This window comes from Lissotriton vulgaris, chromosome 5 (assembly GCF_964263255.1).
Source record: "Lissotriton vulgaris chromosome 5, aLisVul1.2, whole genome shotgun sequence".
NCBI lineage: Eukaryota > Metazoa > Chordata > Amphibia > Caudata > Salamandridae > Lissotriton > Lissotriton vulgaris.
This window is the reverse complement of record NC_141693.1, coordinates 85,065,375-85,082,335: the sequence shown is the minus strand read 5'-3', so window position 1 is coordinate 85,082,335 and position 16,961 is coordinate 85,065,375.

Below are 16,961 nucleotides of genomic sequence, written 5' to 3'. Positions count from 1 at the left end.
GCTGCCCGGGTTCCTCTCGGGACAGCCGCAGTGGCTTTTCAGAGGTCGCCGCCACTTTAAACGTGCACATATGTGTCCTTCTAGTGCCGATCATACTCCGAGACACAAGCCCACAATTAGAACGCACAATATATCATTCTGATACCTGTTGAGTGACGTTTTTGATGGGCGTGCGCAAGCAAGAGGGAATAAACAACTGACGCCACCGGCGGGTTCCGAGATACGCACAGAGATGAGGCAGATATAGAACCACTGAGGGTGAGGATGCGCACTCACAACGCACAGGTGTAGGTGTCACACAATGCGCACATCTATGCATCAAACTCACAAGGCAAGCCTCCCCTCTGACAATGCACAAATGCACATAGCATATCCACAACGCACAGATGTAGGTAGAATGCCGATACAGTCTGAGTTGTCACACTCACAACGCGCAGCTGTAGGTATAAGGATGCCACAGTTTGTGAGATGTCACACTCACATCGCATAGATGTGCGTATAACGTAGATACAATGTGTGAGTTTTGTCACACTCACAACGCACATTTGTAGGTATAACGCTGATACAGTCTGCGTTTGTCACACACAACGCACTGATGTAGGTATAATTCGAAGTTTTGTCACACACACAACGCACACATGTAGATGTAATGCTGATACAGTCTGAGTTTTGAGATGCTCGCACAAAACGCACAGATGTAAAATGTCACACTCACAACGCACAGCTGTAGGTATATTGCTGATACAATGTGTGAGTTTTGTCACACTCACAACGCACAGCTGAAGGTATAATGCTGATACAGTCTGAGTTTTGAGACGCTCGCTCACAACGCACAGTTGTAACATGTCACACTCACAAGGTACAGATGTGGGTATAATGCAGACACAATGTGTGAGTTTTGTCACACACAACGCACAGCTGTAGATATGATTATAAAGTCAGAGTTTTGAGACGCTCGCTCACAACGCACTGATGTAACGTGTCACACTCGCAACGCACAGCTGAAGGTATAATGCTGATACAATGTGTGAGTTTTGTCACACTCACAACGCACAGCTGCGGGGAGGCTCCCTGTCACAGTGTGTTTCGGGGTGTACGCAGCACAAACAGGCAGGGGGGGGGGGAGGGGGGGCTCGGCGCGCGCTCTCTCTCCTCGCGGTGCCTGAACCCCTCTGCAGCGCGGGCTCTCTCCCTGTTATGGCTTCAGTTAATTGCTCCAAGGCCCTTGCCCAAGTTCAAAAGTTCACCTTTTACGACCTGCAGTGATTTCTCACACGTTCCCAATAAAACCTGCCCATTACTAACACCAGGGGGAAATGTCCGAAGCAAATAAAAGGGCCCTTGACAGAGCCCTCCACCCAGCAGCACATCCTGGGGTTTGGAGAAGCCGTGCTCTCAGGAAATCTACAAAGAAACTGAAAGCTTCCTGCCCGGGACCCAGGGGGCATCCATCAGATAGTCGCATATGGAGAGAACCCTCGGTGAAAGGGAAGAGGGACTCCCTGCACAGGCATGCTCAATGAAAACAGCGCCTAGAGCGTGGCTTGAAGCGTCCAGGCACTTAGATCAAGGATCCGCAGAGATAGGATCGGGGATTTAATTCAAACTAGCTGGAGGTTCAGCACAGACTTTAACATTCTGAGGAGCCGAAAACTTATTTCAAGATTCTGAGGGCGAGGCATAAAGATACTGGGTGGAAGGGGGGCTGGGCATCTTCAGGACTGAGCAAGGCCTGGCACTTACTTATGCCAATCCTACGAAAGTTGGAGCACGGATTCTAAGAGCTGGATACTTACTTCAAAATCCTGTAGGGATGGGCACGGATTCCAAAATTCTGCAGGACTAGGCCTTTATTCCATGATCCTGCAGGGCTAGGCACTGATTCCAGGACCCTGCAGGGCTAGGCACTGATTCCAGGACCCTGCAGGGCTAGGCACAGATTCCAGGACCCTGCAGGGCTAGGCACAGATTCCAGGACCCTGCAGGGCTAGGCAGGCACTGATTCCAGGACCCCGCAGGGCTAGGCACTGATTCCAGGACCCTGCAGGGCTAGGCAGGCCCTGATTCCAGGACGCTGCAGGGCTAGGCACTGATTCCAGGACCCTGCAGGGCTAGGCAGGCACTGATTCCAGGACCCTGCAGGGCTAGGCACTGATTCCAGGACCCTGCAGGGCTAGGCACTGATTCCAGGACCCTGTAGGGCTAGGCACTGATTCCAGGACCCTGCAGGGCTAGGCATTGATTCCAGGATTTCGCCGGGCTAGGCATTGATTCCAAGGCCACACACTGATTCAAGGATTCTGCAGGGCTAGGCACAGATGCCAGGGTTCCGCAGGGCTAGGCACAGATGCCAGGGTTCCGCAGGGCTAGGCACAGATTCCAGGGTTCCACAGGGCTAGGCACAGATGCCAGGGTTCCACAGGGCTAGGCACAGATTCCAGGGTTCCACAGGGCTAGGCACAGATTCCAGGGTTCCACAGGGCTAGGCACAGATTCCAGGGTTCCGCAGGGCTAGGCACAGATTCCAGGGTTCCGCAGGGCTAGGCACAGATTCCAGGGTTCCGCAGGGCTAGGCACAGATTCCAGGGTTCCGCAGGGCTAGGCACAGATTCCAGGGTTCCGCAGGGCTAGGCACAGATTCCAGGGTTCCGCAGGGCTAGGCACAGATTCCAGGGTTCCGCAGGGCTAGGCACAGATTCCAGGGTTCCGCAGGGCTAGGCACAGATTCCAGGGTTCCGCAGGGCTAGGCACAGATTCCAGGGTTCCGCAGGGCTAGGCACAGATTCCAGGGTTCCGCAGGGCTAGGCACAGATTCCAGGGTTCCGCAGGGCTAGGCACAGATTCCAGGGTTCCGCAGGGCTAGGCACAGATTCCAGGGTTCCGCAGGGCTAGGCACAGATTCCAGGGTTCCGCAGGGCTAGGCACAGATTCCAGGGTTCCGCAGGGCTAGGCACAGATTCCAGGGTTCCGCAGGGCTAGGCACAGATTCCAGGGTTCCGCAGGGCTAGGCACAGATTCCAGGGTTCCGCAGGGCTAGGCACAGATTCCAGGGTTCCGCAGGGCTAGGCACAGATTCCAGGGTTCCGCAGGGCTAGGCACAGATTCCAGGGTTCCGCAGGGCTAGGCACAGATTCCAGGGTTCCGCAGGGCTAGGCACAGATTCCAGGGTTCCGCAGGGCTAGGCACAGATTCCAGGGTTCCGCAGGGCTAGGCACAGATTCCAGGGTTCCGCACGGCTAGGCACAGATTCCAGGGTTCCGCAGGGCTAGGCACAGATTCCAAGCTTCCGCAGGGCTAGGCACAGATTCCAGGGTTCCGCACGGCTAGGCACAGATTCCAGGGTTCCGCAGGGCTAGGCACAGATTCCAGGGTTCCGCAGGGCTAGGCACAGATTCCAGGGTTCCGCAGGGCTAGGCACAGATTCCAGGGTTCCACAGGGCTAGGCACAGATTCCACAGATTCCAGGGTTCCACAGGGCTAGGCACAGATTCCAGGGTTCCGCACGGCTAGGCACAGATTCCAGGGTTCCGCAGGGCTAGGCACAGATTCCAGGGTTCCGCAGGGCTAGGCACAGATTCCAGGGTTCCGCACGGCTAGGCACAGATTCCAGGGTTCCGCAGGGCTAGGCACAGATTCCAGGGTTCCGCAGGGCTAGGCACAGATTCCAGGGTTCCACAGGGCTAGGCAAAGATTCCAGGGTTCCACAGGGCTAGGCACAGATTCCAGGGTTCCGCACGGCTAGGCACAGATTCCAGGGTTCCGCAGGGCTAGGCACAGATTCCAGGGTTCCGCAGGGCTAGGCACAGATTCCAGGGTTCCACAGGGCTAGGCATTGATACCAGGATTCCACCAGGCAAGGCACTGATACCAGGGCCACACTCCGATTCCAGGGTTCTGGAGGGTTAGGCACCGATTCCAGGGTTCTGGAGGGATTGACACTTAATTCAATATTCTGCAGGACACGGCACTGATTCCAACATTCTGAAGGGCTAGGCAACAATTTAAGTATTCAAAAATATGAGGGGGGCCGAGCCCAAGATTCTGATGGGCTAGGCACTAATTCCAAGACAATGGAGGGCTGAATACTATTTTCCAGACCATGGAGGACCCAGCAACCACCCAAGGACTTTGCAGGGTTCTATGCGCTGCGTGGCCAGACACTTATTTCACGATTCTGACTTCAGGCATTTTTTTCTGGATTCTGCTTGGCCAGGATTTGCTTTTCCTATCCTGCTGCCTGCCTCTCATTTCTTGATTTTACAGGGTCCATTTCTGCAGGGCTGGGTATCTATTTCTGGATTTTGCTAGACCAGGTATACATTTCAACACTCTGCAAGGATGGGCATTTATTTCTGGATCTTGTGGCACAAAGGAGTTCTTCCTGAATTCTGCAGTCAAGCACTTATTCCAAGAATCCTGGCATTAGAAAACTAGATATATATGAAAAATACTACATGGCCTGGGTTTGTTGGATGCATAAAATGTGGGTCCATAGAAAATGTTAATTCTGACACCTAAGGCTATCCATGGTACCCCCTAGCACTTACCTCTTCCAAGGTCGCTCTAGCTATTCCCATTCCTAATATCTCTGCTTCTCCAACCACAACCTTTGCACCGCAACAAAAGCGCCAGGTGTGTCATCTTGAGTCGGATGCTTCAGTCTCCCCTGTCCTCTGCAATGAAACACCCTCACGGAGCGATAACTGCTTCTTTCTTTACAGCTATCAATACTCTCTCATTACCCATCCCTCTCAATTAGAGACCAACACCGACCGCACTCACATCACGCACATCCAAACCGCATCTCGACTGGCATCTCCACGAACTGAAGACTACAGATGGACTATGTCTGTAGGACCCATCGCCTTTGACAAGAACCTCTAATAGTCCCGCCATGTGTACTGTCATCCCACGCTATCCCAAGATTCAGAGCAATCGGGCAAACATGCCAAGATCCTGAAGAATGAGACCTTTTTTCCAAAATAGTGAATGATAAGGCATCTTTCCCAAAGTCCAGGAATATAAAACAAGTATGCCAAGATTCTGGGAGATCAGGCACACATCCCAAGATCCTGCAGGATCAGACATTTATTCTATTGTACTTGTTGATCAGGAATCCCACCAAATGCACTGGGCGATCGGGCTCATATCCAGAGAGTCTATGGAGCCCGACATTCATCCAAAGGTAATGGGTGATCGGGCATGTGTCCCAAGATTCTGGCCAACCAGGCATCTATCCCAGGATTTTGGTTGATTAGGCACACACTCCAGGGTTTCATGCTATCAGGCACACATACCAATAGGCTGGGCTCACAGGTACACATCCCAAGATTCTGGACTTTCAGGCACACATCCCAGGATTCTGTGCAATCCGGCATGGATCCCAAGATACTGCTGGATCAGGCATGCATTCCAAGGCTCTGGGAGAACAGGCATGCATTCCAAGACTCTGGGAGAGCAGGCATGCATTCCAAGACTCTGGGAGAGCAGGCATGCATTCCAAGGCTCTGGGAGAGCAGGCATGCATTTCAAGGTTCTGGGAGAGCAGACATGCATTCCAAGGCTCTGGGAGAGCAGGCATGCATTCCAAGGCTCTGGTAGAGCAGGCATGCATTCCAAGGCTCTGGGAGAGCAGGCATGCATTCCAAGATTCTAGGAGTTAAGGCACAGATTACAAAATCCTGGAGTATCAGTCCATTCTTCCAAGATACTGGATGACCGGTATGTAATCAATGGTACTTTGTAATGAGGCATTTATTTCAAGACCCTGGGAGATCAGGCACACATCCCAGGATTCTAAGAAATCAGGCACATATTCAAAGATTCTTGCAGTCAGGCACAAATCTAAAAATTCTGGGCACTCGGCCATGAATCCAAAGATTCCGGTTCATTGGGCGTGTAGCTCCAGATCGAACACTTATTCCAATACCCTGGGTGATCAGGCACATATCAGGAGAGTCTATGGGGTCAGACATTTATCCAACGGTAATTAGTGATCAGGCATGTATCCTAAAATTCCTGGTGATCAGCCATGTATTCCAAGATTATGATTGATCAGGCACACATCAAAAGATCCTACTGCATCAGACTTGTATTCCAAGATACTGCATGATCATGCATGGAGCCCAAACATACTGGATGATCAGGCATGTATCCCAAAACTTTGGTCGAGATTTCAGGGGATCAGGCGTGTACCCCTAGATCTTGGGTGAACAGGCAGGTAACCCAAAATCCAGAGTGATTATGCACCTATCCCAAAATCCTGCAAGATCAAATCTATATTCCAGGATACTGAATGGCCAGGCATGTATCCAAAGATCACATATCCCGAAAACCTGCAGGATTACAGCCTTATTCGAAGACACCGGGGATGCTGGAGCGCGTACTCTATGTCATGGGTGATCAGGCACCTATACCAAGACTTGCTGCCTCATTGTATATCTTCAAGCCAAACTAAAATTCACCTATTAAACCTGCCCAACAACCACCCACTTTGTTTACGCCTGCTGATGCTCTGGAATTCCCACTGCTGCAGTAATGTTGTGCCGCTGCAGATCTCACAGGTATAAACCCTGTCAGCTGCACCACAACTATACACACTATGTCAAATTCTTATCAGCACATACAGGTTCAAGGAGGCCCATTGGCTCCTTCATGGGCAAACCACAACCCTACCTCACCCTGATCCCTACAGCTGCTGCTTATTACAAATGTACCTTACTGTTCTCTGTCTGTTCTCAACATCCCTATGCTAGCAAAGGTCCTGGAAAAATGTGTTCAGCAACAACTGAACTCCTACATCACAGGTTTCAACCGATTGAACATACACCAATCGGGCTTCAGACCTGGCCATAGCACTGAAACAGCCATCCTACATATAGTAGACGACGCCCTCGCAGCTCTTGACCGCAATGAAACATGCCTGCTAGTTTTGCTTGACCTCTCCTCAGCCTTCGATACAGTCAACCATGACAAACTGCTAGGAAGACTAGAGGACAGGATGGGCTTTTCTGGCACAGTCCTCCTGTGGTTCAAATCCTTTTTGGAGAACAGAACACAATCATTCATGACCAACAAGATCCTCTCTCCATCCTCTCCGAACCTACTAGGAGTACCTCAAGGCTCTACCCTGTCTCCCACTCTATTCAATCTCTATGTTGAACCACTCACTGACATACTACAACAGGCAAGCATCTCCTACCACATGTACGCGGACAACACCCAACTTTACATCAAAATCACCTCGATGGAAGAGATAAAGTTAATGAATCTAGCTCTTTAAAAACTGTTCAATGGCTAACGACCAACTTCCTTAAGTTAAATGCTCAAAAAAATGAATTTCTCTTAATCTCCCCCACTAACAACTCCCAAGAAATAAAGGAATGGACCAAAATGATAACCGCCTTCAATTGCACCCCAACGTTGGTGGACTCCACAAGATCACTTGGGGTCACGCTAGAGAAGAATCTCAACATGCAAACCCACATTAACCTGATGACTAAAAATGCCCGCTTTCACCTCAATTATCTAAGAAAAATGAAGCCATTTATCGAGATCCCTGACCTCAAAACAGCAGTTCAGGCCTTAGTCATCTCAAGGCTGGAGTACGGTTTTTCCATCCTAACTGGACTTCCCAAAACGTCTACCGCACCCCTGAAAGCCTGTCTCAATGCCGCAGCCAGACTTATTTCAGGATCAAGGAAATTCGACCACATATCACCACACCTGAAGGCACTGGCTACCCTATGAAGCCCGTATTCAACTAAAGATTGCTTGTATTACTCATAAGGCGTTACACCACAATACCCCGCAGTTCCTAGCCCAAAAACTTACGCTATCTGAAGGAAACAGACAGTCCAGGAGTACAGATAACCTACTCCTGAAACCCGCAAGATTCACCAAGACTAAAACCTCCAACAGAGCATTTTCGGGAGCGGTGCCAAGAACCTGGAACTCACTTCCACCTTTCATCAGAAAAATTACCTCAACGTTCCTCTTCTAAAAGGAAGCAAAATTATTCCTGATGAGCAAACTCCTACCGTAATTTCTTCACATATCCCAAGACTGATGCAAACTCTAATGCTATGAGTAGTCCTTTTCAATCACGATCTGACTCCCTATAACAGAGCTGTTCCATTGTCTGCATCTGTACCCCGAACTATATTATGTCTCTGTTGTTACTTATGTTATGTTGTATTGTTCGATGATATTGGATACAAATGCTTCTTGTTTAACCTGCTCACTTTGTAAAGCGCTCTGTTACCCTATCTTGGGTCTGGTTCGCGCTATAGAAAACTCCCCCCCCCAAAAAATAAAAAAAAAAAAATATATATATATATATATATATATATATATATATATATATATATATATATATATATATATATATATATGTGTGTGTTTAGTTAGAGCTGGCTACAAATGTGTATATCTTTTAAATGCTAACAACAAATGTATGTAATTCTCATTTGCTTCCCCACTGTATTTTTTATATGATTTCTCTTCCTTTTGCAGATAATGCTCACATGCTTATCAGAATACACTTTGTTATAAAGCTCCCTTTCATTCTTCAGGGTCTAGCATCCTACATCAAAAATTGTAAAATAAAAAAATATTTAAAATGGGATTCTGCATGATTAAACCCTTTCACCCAAATTCTGTGCAATTGGCACATAACTCAGAATTCTGTGGAGCTGAGCATTCCAGCCACGATTCTGCTAAACAAAACCCCTAACCCGAAATTTGGGGTGAGGGGGCACCAAGTAACTTAATCCATAATTCTGGGGGGCCAGACCCTATTGGAATATTGTAGTGTGTCTGCCACTTACTCCAATATTCTGGGGTCGGATTCCAAGACATTGGAAGTCTATCCTTGACTGACCATGCTGGGCTTCACCCTACCTGCTGACATCAAGAATTGCCAGAAGCAGGAACTTATTCCAAGTCTGCGACGTCAGGCAAGTATTTAATGTCTGAGGCATCTGCTGATTGGGCAGAACAATTAGGTTAATTCAAGGTTTTGAGGGCGGGTCTGTTCATGCACTTTATTGCAGGGCACCTTGATCACTCAGTTATTTAAATTTGTAGGCAAATGTTGAAATCTTACGGTATATGTGATGTACTTAAGTTGGTGCATAAACGGCGATGTGAAAGTTTTACAGCATACACTAGTAGTTCATAGGTCCTACACATTATAGACACCCAACCTACAACATCGACTCGGTTTTTTAAGGTTCACTTAATAAAGTATTGCTCCGGGAAATTAAGACAAGAAAAACAATCTAAACTACCAAGTTGTACTTAATATGTGGTTTTACATGCACATTTCCTGAGATAATATATATTTAATATTTGTCGGAAGCTACATAAATGACAGGTTGTTTGACAGAGTAAGGACTCCTGACGCTCAATCCTGACGTTTGAAGTGCAAATCTCACTTAAAGCAAGACATGGCAATATATTTCCCTGCTGATTCCATCGCAATGCACTAATTACGCGTTTGCGACAAATTCCTCTGCCGGACCTCACATACGCCTCATTCTGCAGAGAGTTAGCAACTTCCACAAGTGGCAGGATAAACATTCGCAACAGGTTGTGTTAGCTGCGCGTGGATGCCAGGGCCCTGTGCACGCAAGGAAAACGGTCCCTTTGACTGCTAGTTTGGACGGGTAAACACAGCCATTATCAGGGTTCAATGGGACCACAGAGTGATGGGCCCCGATGCCACTGCACCTGCTGCACGCAGGTCATGATAATAAATATATGGCGTCAGAGCAATATCTGATATGGGGATCAAACCAATAGAATGTACTCATAACGGTAATATGTTTTGACACCAGATATAAAATACATGTTTACCTGTTATACGTGTATTTTATGCTAACGTTCGGGCATTGTGTATACAAGCCAATTCCTTGAGGGTTACAGAATAAGTCAAACCAGGGTCAGAAAATCAGGTTATTATCTTTTAAATTTAACAATTTGATAAGCGGACAGCACATCTTCAATAAAGGGGGTGCACGTAGTCCCTGAATAGCCAATTCACAATCCAGGCGCCTCAGCACAGAATGCAACGAATACCCTTATCAGATAGTGCATCGGGTTAAGCGCCTGCTGCAGAGATCTACGTGTGATTAGCCTGAAAGTCTAGTTCTCGTCTCTGGGGGGGTCCTGCGCGCAACTAGTGCTGGGTAAAATTGACTACGCATTTCATCCTCCTAGACTGATAAGCCGTTTTGCTGATAATTACACCCACAATTTAAAGTGCCAAGAGGAGGGTCAGGTTTGCGCTGTATATATCCCCCCCCTTACAGGGACGTGCCACTTACCGCTGCCGGGGGTCAGCTGGTGGAAGCTGCTGGCCATGCTCTGGAGCTCCATGGCTTGGGATGCTGCTAGAACCTGCAGGTAAATAATTCAGCGCTACCTGCCCGGGCTCAGCAGCAGCGCCTGCCCTGCTCCATCCTGGGCTGCTGCTGTCACTGAGTGGGGGTCCTCCGCCAGCTGTGCTGCTCCGGCTCCCGGACGCCCCCTCCCCTGGGCGGATAAACAGAAAGGCAGGGCTGGCTCCCCGGCTGAAACAGGAGCTCCCGTGCGGTGCCCTGCGCTGCGTGCATGAAACTTCCAACCCAGACCCTCCTCCCCTTCCACGGTGGTTCCTCCCACCTGCCCGCCACTGTCTCCTAGGCGACGTGCTCCCTGGTCACATGGCGGGGGCGCTGAAGCGGCCAAGATGGCGGAAACCATTGCATGGTCCATGCGAGCATGACTTGAAGTGGACGATGATTAAGATACACTCCATCATGCCAATGCCCGGTTCAGACGGGAGACTCCCGATTTGCGAAGCAGAAAACAAATATGCCTTCATTTTGGCAGTTTTTCGCCTGAAAATGATTCTGCTTCAATAGAACTCATTGGGGGGAAATACATTCTCCCGACTATTTATTTTCAAATCTCTTTCTTTGCTCTTCTTAAATATTGGCAGTCTGGTACTTTCCTAATTTCCGTATGTGAAATCTTGCTCGTTCCTATTTTGAAACACTGGCATGTGTAATGTTAGGGGTACCCCTCAGGGAGAAGAACGCTCAGACACTGCAGTTGCAGGGTGAAAAGGTCATTTATTACAAAAGCGCATTAGAGAGAGCGCCGGGAGTCGACCGTGTAACGCGCAGGCTCCTCGCTATCTGCCGGCATCCAAAATGGCCGCTGCATTTTACGTCATCACGTATAGGCGTGAAGACTAGAATGCACACAACACTACATATCTCCCTCCTTTGTGAACATACATTTCAAACATAAAGTAAGTCTCTCTGTCTACCTGCTGGTGGACTGGTTCCCTTCTCCCATCTCAAAGTCTCTGTAGTTCAACGGTCTTACCACAGCTCTGCCGGCTATTCTTTGCGCCTTTTCCAGATTATGGTGCACTACTGCTGGAGACCACTTGCTCGTGATGGTGCGCTCCTTCCATGCAACATTGTCTTTTGTGAATGGGTCTCGGCCTCTTAGGACTTGGAAAGGTCTGTATCCGGTGCTGGTCGGGGTAATCCTGTACGCCCACAGCATGCTCTGTAATTCTTTTTCCCTGTCTTTTCCGGCTCCGATCGCTGACTGTACCGAACCCATGGTGACTCTATTGAATCTATCGGCGGGACCGTTCCCCGCCGGATGATATATGGACGTGTGCTTGACTTTTATACCATTCCTTCCCATGTTTGCGTTCCACTTTTCTGACGTAAACTGAGGTCCGTTGTCACTTAAGATGGAGCGTGGAATACCTTCTCTAAGGAATATGGTTGTTAGAAACTTCAACACTTTGTCTGAATCCATGTCTTCCTGTATGTCGATCTCAGGCCATTTAGAATACCGGTCCACTAGCACGACTATGTATTTCTGGACTCTCTGAGCATCCAATATTGGACCTAAGATGTCTATCGACAGCTCCTCCCAAGGGTTGGTGAGATTGTCAAACTTTCCCAAGAGTGGGCGCATCAAGCATTGGGACTTGTCCGCTCTTTGGCATTGTTCGCACTCCCGCAAGTGCCTTTCTATCTGGTTATCCATAGCGGGCTGCCAGTACATCTGTTTTGCCCTGAGCTTGGTCTTCACTATACCTAGGTGTCCCTCATGTATGAGAGCAAGCAAACGCGGTACAAGCGTGCTGGGAGGAACTACCTTTTCACCTCTCCGCAAAAAGATTCCTCAGTCAACAACCAATATTTCCTCTCTCACTTTGAAGAATTTCCTGAGCGCCGCCTCTACGCGCTTCTTCTCTGGCCAACCTTTCAGTATGAACTGCTTGACAGACCCGATGTCCACGTCGTTCTCGTATGCTTCCTTCCAATCCTGTTCACTTAACACACTTTCGTGATCCTCCATGAACGCCACCCTGGTATCCTTGTCTGCAGAACTGCAAGGAGCTTCTTCCATGGCTGAGGCTCGACTGAGGTAGTCTGCCACTTTGTTCCTGGCCCCCGGGATGTGTCCAACGTCATACCTGTAGTCCAATAATTTCAAGTTCATCTTGGTGACGCAGCGGTCGCATTCGCATGTCCGGAAGACGTGAGGACTTTGACCAGGGGTTTGTGGTCTGTTCTCAGTCTGAATCTCGTGCCCCATAAGAACTGGCGGAATTTCTCCATGGCCCAGACTGCTGCTAACATCTCCTTTTCTATTACACTGTATTTCTGCTCCGTAGGTGACAAAGATCTGGACGCAAAGCTGAGGGAGGCCAATTCTCCGTCTTTTGTCTCTTGCATTAGGACCATTCCCAGACTCCTCTCACTCGCATCTGTCGTTAGTACAGATCTTGCTTGCTGATCGAACCCACATAGGGGAACTGCTGTGCTGATGTCCGCTTTGATCATCTGGAATTCTTCATGTGCCTCCTCGGTCCACTCGAAGGTTGTCTTGTCTCAGGGGAATAGGCGTAAGTGGTGTGTCTTAGTGGCAAAATGTTGCACAAATTGACTGTAAAACTCGGCCATGCCCAGGAATGAACTGACTTCTTCCTTGTTTACTGGAGGTGGCGCATCGCAAATAGCTCTGACATTGGCTTGTTTGGGTATGATGCCTCGGTCGCTAATCTCATGACCTAAGTATGTGACAGATGCCATCCCAAGGCGGCACTTGTCCCACTCCGCCTTGAGTCCGTTGCGTTCCAAGATGTGTAGGACCTTGTATAACTTTGCATCATGGTCTGTTTTGTTCACACCCATCACCAAGATGTCGTCTTGGAAGTACTGGACTCCATCTACTCCCTTGAACAGCTTGTGCATAAGTTTTTGAAAGACGGCCGCTGCTGAGGCCAGCACAAATGGCATCCTGCGAAACTGGTAGCACCCAAAGGGGGTTATGTATAGGGCTCCCAGTTTTCTGTTTTTACGGATATTTACATATAAATACAGACAGAAAGCAAGTTTTCTTTTTTCTGTATTTATTTATAAGAATGGAAAAATACTTGTACATTTTGCTGTGCTGCCGTCTGGTGTCTCCCCCTCCTTAGAGGGTTAAGAGGTGTCAGCCCGGGCTGAGACAGATTCCCGGGCACCCACAGAGCTGCCAGCTGCACCCGAGTACTTTACAGGTCTTTGAAAGACCATTTACTTGTTAATGCGGCTTTGTTGAACAAATGCTATCTGATAATGATACTGAGTACAGGCGCCACGTGAAGTTTCAGCTGCATGTGATTTATGCACGCTCTCTGGTTTGGGGCAGCCGCGTAGCTAGGGGGGGCGAGGGGGGCGGACCGCCCCAGGCGGCACTGTTTTGGAGGCGGCAAGCACGCACTTGTGGCCCGTTGCGGCGGCCTTAGTGGTTTATTTGGGGACACTCACTGTCAGACACTTTGTCAGCCAGTGTCCCCAGCCCCTAAATACATTATTAAGGCCGCCTCAACGGGCCACCAGTGCCGTGCCCTCGCCGCGGCACAGTTTGATCAAGTGCAAGCAAAAACTCTCCTGCTTGCAACTGCTGCCTGCAGCCACGCACGTTGCTCGCACGTTGCACGCATGGGGGTGTGGTCGCGACCGGGTCACTCCGAACCGAAGTCAGGATGCATAATCATGGCCGAGCCGATGCTTGCCACTGACTGGAGCAGTTGCCGCGGCCACACTGTCTGAGGCTGCAAAACCGTAAGTTAATTACATTTAATTACCTAAAATAGCCCTACAGCGCGCAGCTACCATAACACCAGTAACTCACCGCATGTCCCGTTACGGAGACACTAAGAGCCCGATGTTCAGATTAGAATTGGATTGGAATGAGTAAATACGTGATGTTCGGCCATGGAAAGCCTGAATGTTTACAGGTGAGCCCTCCTCCCTCCCTTTTTTGAAGCATTTCAATTCAGGTTATGCCACAGGAGGAGCAATTGTGTTTAAATGTACATGTTTCAGGCAGTCCGGTGCGAGCAATTTTTTATAGGCCCAGCATGCACTCCTCTTTTTGCCACCCCCTAGGCCCCCTGACCTTAGCCAAAAGGGCTGAATGTAAGCTGGCTTCCGTTTTCCTGACCATCATGTACCGGAACCAAGCATTCACATCAGTCCAGTCTCGGTAAAGTGTCTTGCGAGTGATCTTTTCTTCTTAAAGGCCCAAACTCCTAATGAGCACAAACCATTTTGTTCTGATAACAGGATAATTAGGGCCATACCTTGGGGAATTTCTCCACCATGATCGCATGGAAACTAGAGAAACCTTGACCCAGGTCAGTAGTGTCTCCTCAGCCTTCTGCCTACGACAGGCTTGGGAGCAATCCCTTGAGTGTGAACACATTTTGCTGCATTTAGCCTCTTCCCTTACCTGGGTCTCCGTGATCAAGTCAAATATTTCTACACATGCCTTGCTCCAGGTCTCTACTTTCACTAGTGTGGGACAATGAACCCCCTAACTGATATCGCTCTGATTGCAGTTCACCTAACCCCATATGAAGTAATACGATACCTGCAGCAGCTGCCTCCTTGCTTTTTGTCTGGCTGTTCTGCTATGGTTGCCCCAGGCCCAGCTGTAGGCCTTTGCCCCCCCCACCCCCCACCAGAACTACCGGACCCAGCCCCTGTTTGGTCAGTCAGCTGTATGGACTGCAGTTGCCCCTGGTCACCTATCCTGAACTGCGCCACCAACCTCCTTGCCTTCTCCATGTTGTCTCCATAAGTCGGCCCAGCCATTATCTCCTAAACAACACTGGAGTGCTCATCAATCTTGGAGAGCCAAAACAACACACTCGCTAGTTTAGCCACCAGGCCTGACTGGGCCCCAGAGGCAGTGGACTCTTGATCCTCCTCCCCAGTGCTAGGACCTGGGATAGTGGCCGCTCTTTCACAGCCACACAGTTATCACCACTCTGGACAATGCTTGAGTTGTCTGCCGGCCTACCCACCTGCAACGGCACTGGCTGCACAGCAGACCCCTGCACCCTCAAATCAAGTGCAGAAGACAAGTGACCGTGATCAGCTTGACTCTTCTTCTCCCTACAATGCAGCTGGCCACGCCCCCCAACAGAGGGGAGGCTTACCAAGTGACCTGCCAACTTGTAAGTGTGCCCAGTCCTGCCGTGGCCCCCAATAATTGATGACTCACCCCAGTTGGGACGTGCCTTGTGGCATACTATATAGTGTCCTGAACTGAATGTTCTAAACTACTTAATATACTGTGTATGATGTACGTATTCGAATTGGCTAACACTCCGCAGCTAGATGTGCTTGTACAAATGGGTTGCCAGCATTATGTAATACGACATGTTATTCTAAAGTCTAACTCTTCTGCAACGTGATGTTATATTCCAACAGAATGTAATCCCGCAAACTACTTTGAATAATGTTGAATGAAGTTTAAAATGCATTCAGAAAAACCAAATCAAATATGTCGTTCAAAGTCCTTAGAAAGTGTGGGAGATTGTAACTCTGCAGACAAAAACATACTTTAGTTCAATAGAATCAGTCATGAAACAATACCACCTTAAAATAAAAGTCTAAGTCCATACAAACATAGATGATGGCACTCTCACAACAATCGATTCCACTGAAGAAATTCGACTGATACCACAAAGACGATTTTGCTTTGAGGATCATAGTACATTTTAGTCTTGAAACTGAGTCAGACAAGAGTATACAAAAAACAGTAATTGGGAAGCAAAGATCTTCGGCATAAGTGCCTACATATTAAACAGCACCACTTTGCCAAAATGACTTTGAGATCAAATCTGAAATAGCAACAGTGACACGTATATTTAAAGGGGCACACATTTTATTTTGTACAGAACACACTGGCTGCCCCTCTTCTGTCTTGCGTTCTCAATTCTTCTCATTGACTTGATGTTTTGCGATTTTGTGCATGTGAAGCGCTTTTGTCTCCGTTCACTCAAAACAAAACTGACCTGTTTGGAATAGCTTGTTGTAAATGGACGATGAATGGTGTGGCACTAACGAGGATGCTGCATATTGTTGAACCTTGTAGAAGAGGGCATTGAGTAGTTTTCTAATGGTCCTATTAGGCAAAAGCATGGATGTGTTCGGTTTATTGTACCCGCCTTTGAAAGGTATTCTGTTCTCGTACTTCCAAGACGCAGTATTTCAAGTTACTAATGCAGAACCTTGCTATACTTGAGCATTTGCAAATTGCAGCATCCTACCTGTTAGAAAGTTGTGCAAGAGAAAATTAAAAGAATATGATGGCACTTAAGCCCACTGACTTACAACATAATGAATTCGAGTTGACTTTCCACATTAGTGTTTCTTTGATATAAAACCAGGGAATGGATCTGCATGTGGGAGAACCTCGTTGGCACCATGTCCGAATAATTGTTAAAAGCTAATACCTTTAGGTGTATTTGCTGGCTTGAAAATGCTTTCCAGTGTAGATCAATGCATGTAGCCTTATTGTGTAGCTGAGGTTATTCTTATAGGTCGTCTCGTTGAAAACATTTGTCTCAGTTTTGGAATAAATGTATTTTTTGCATTCGAATT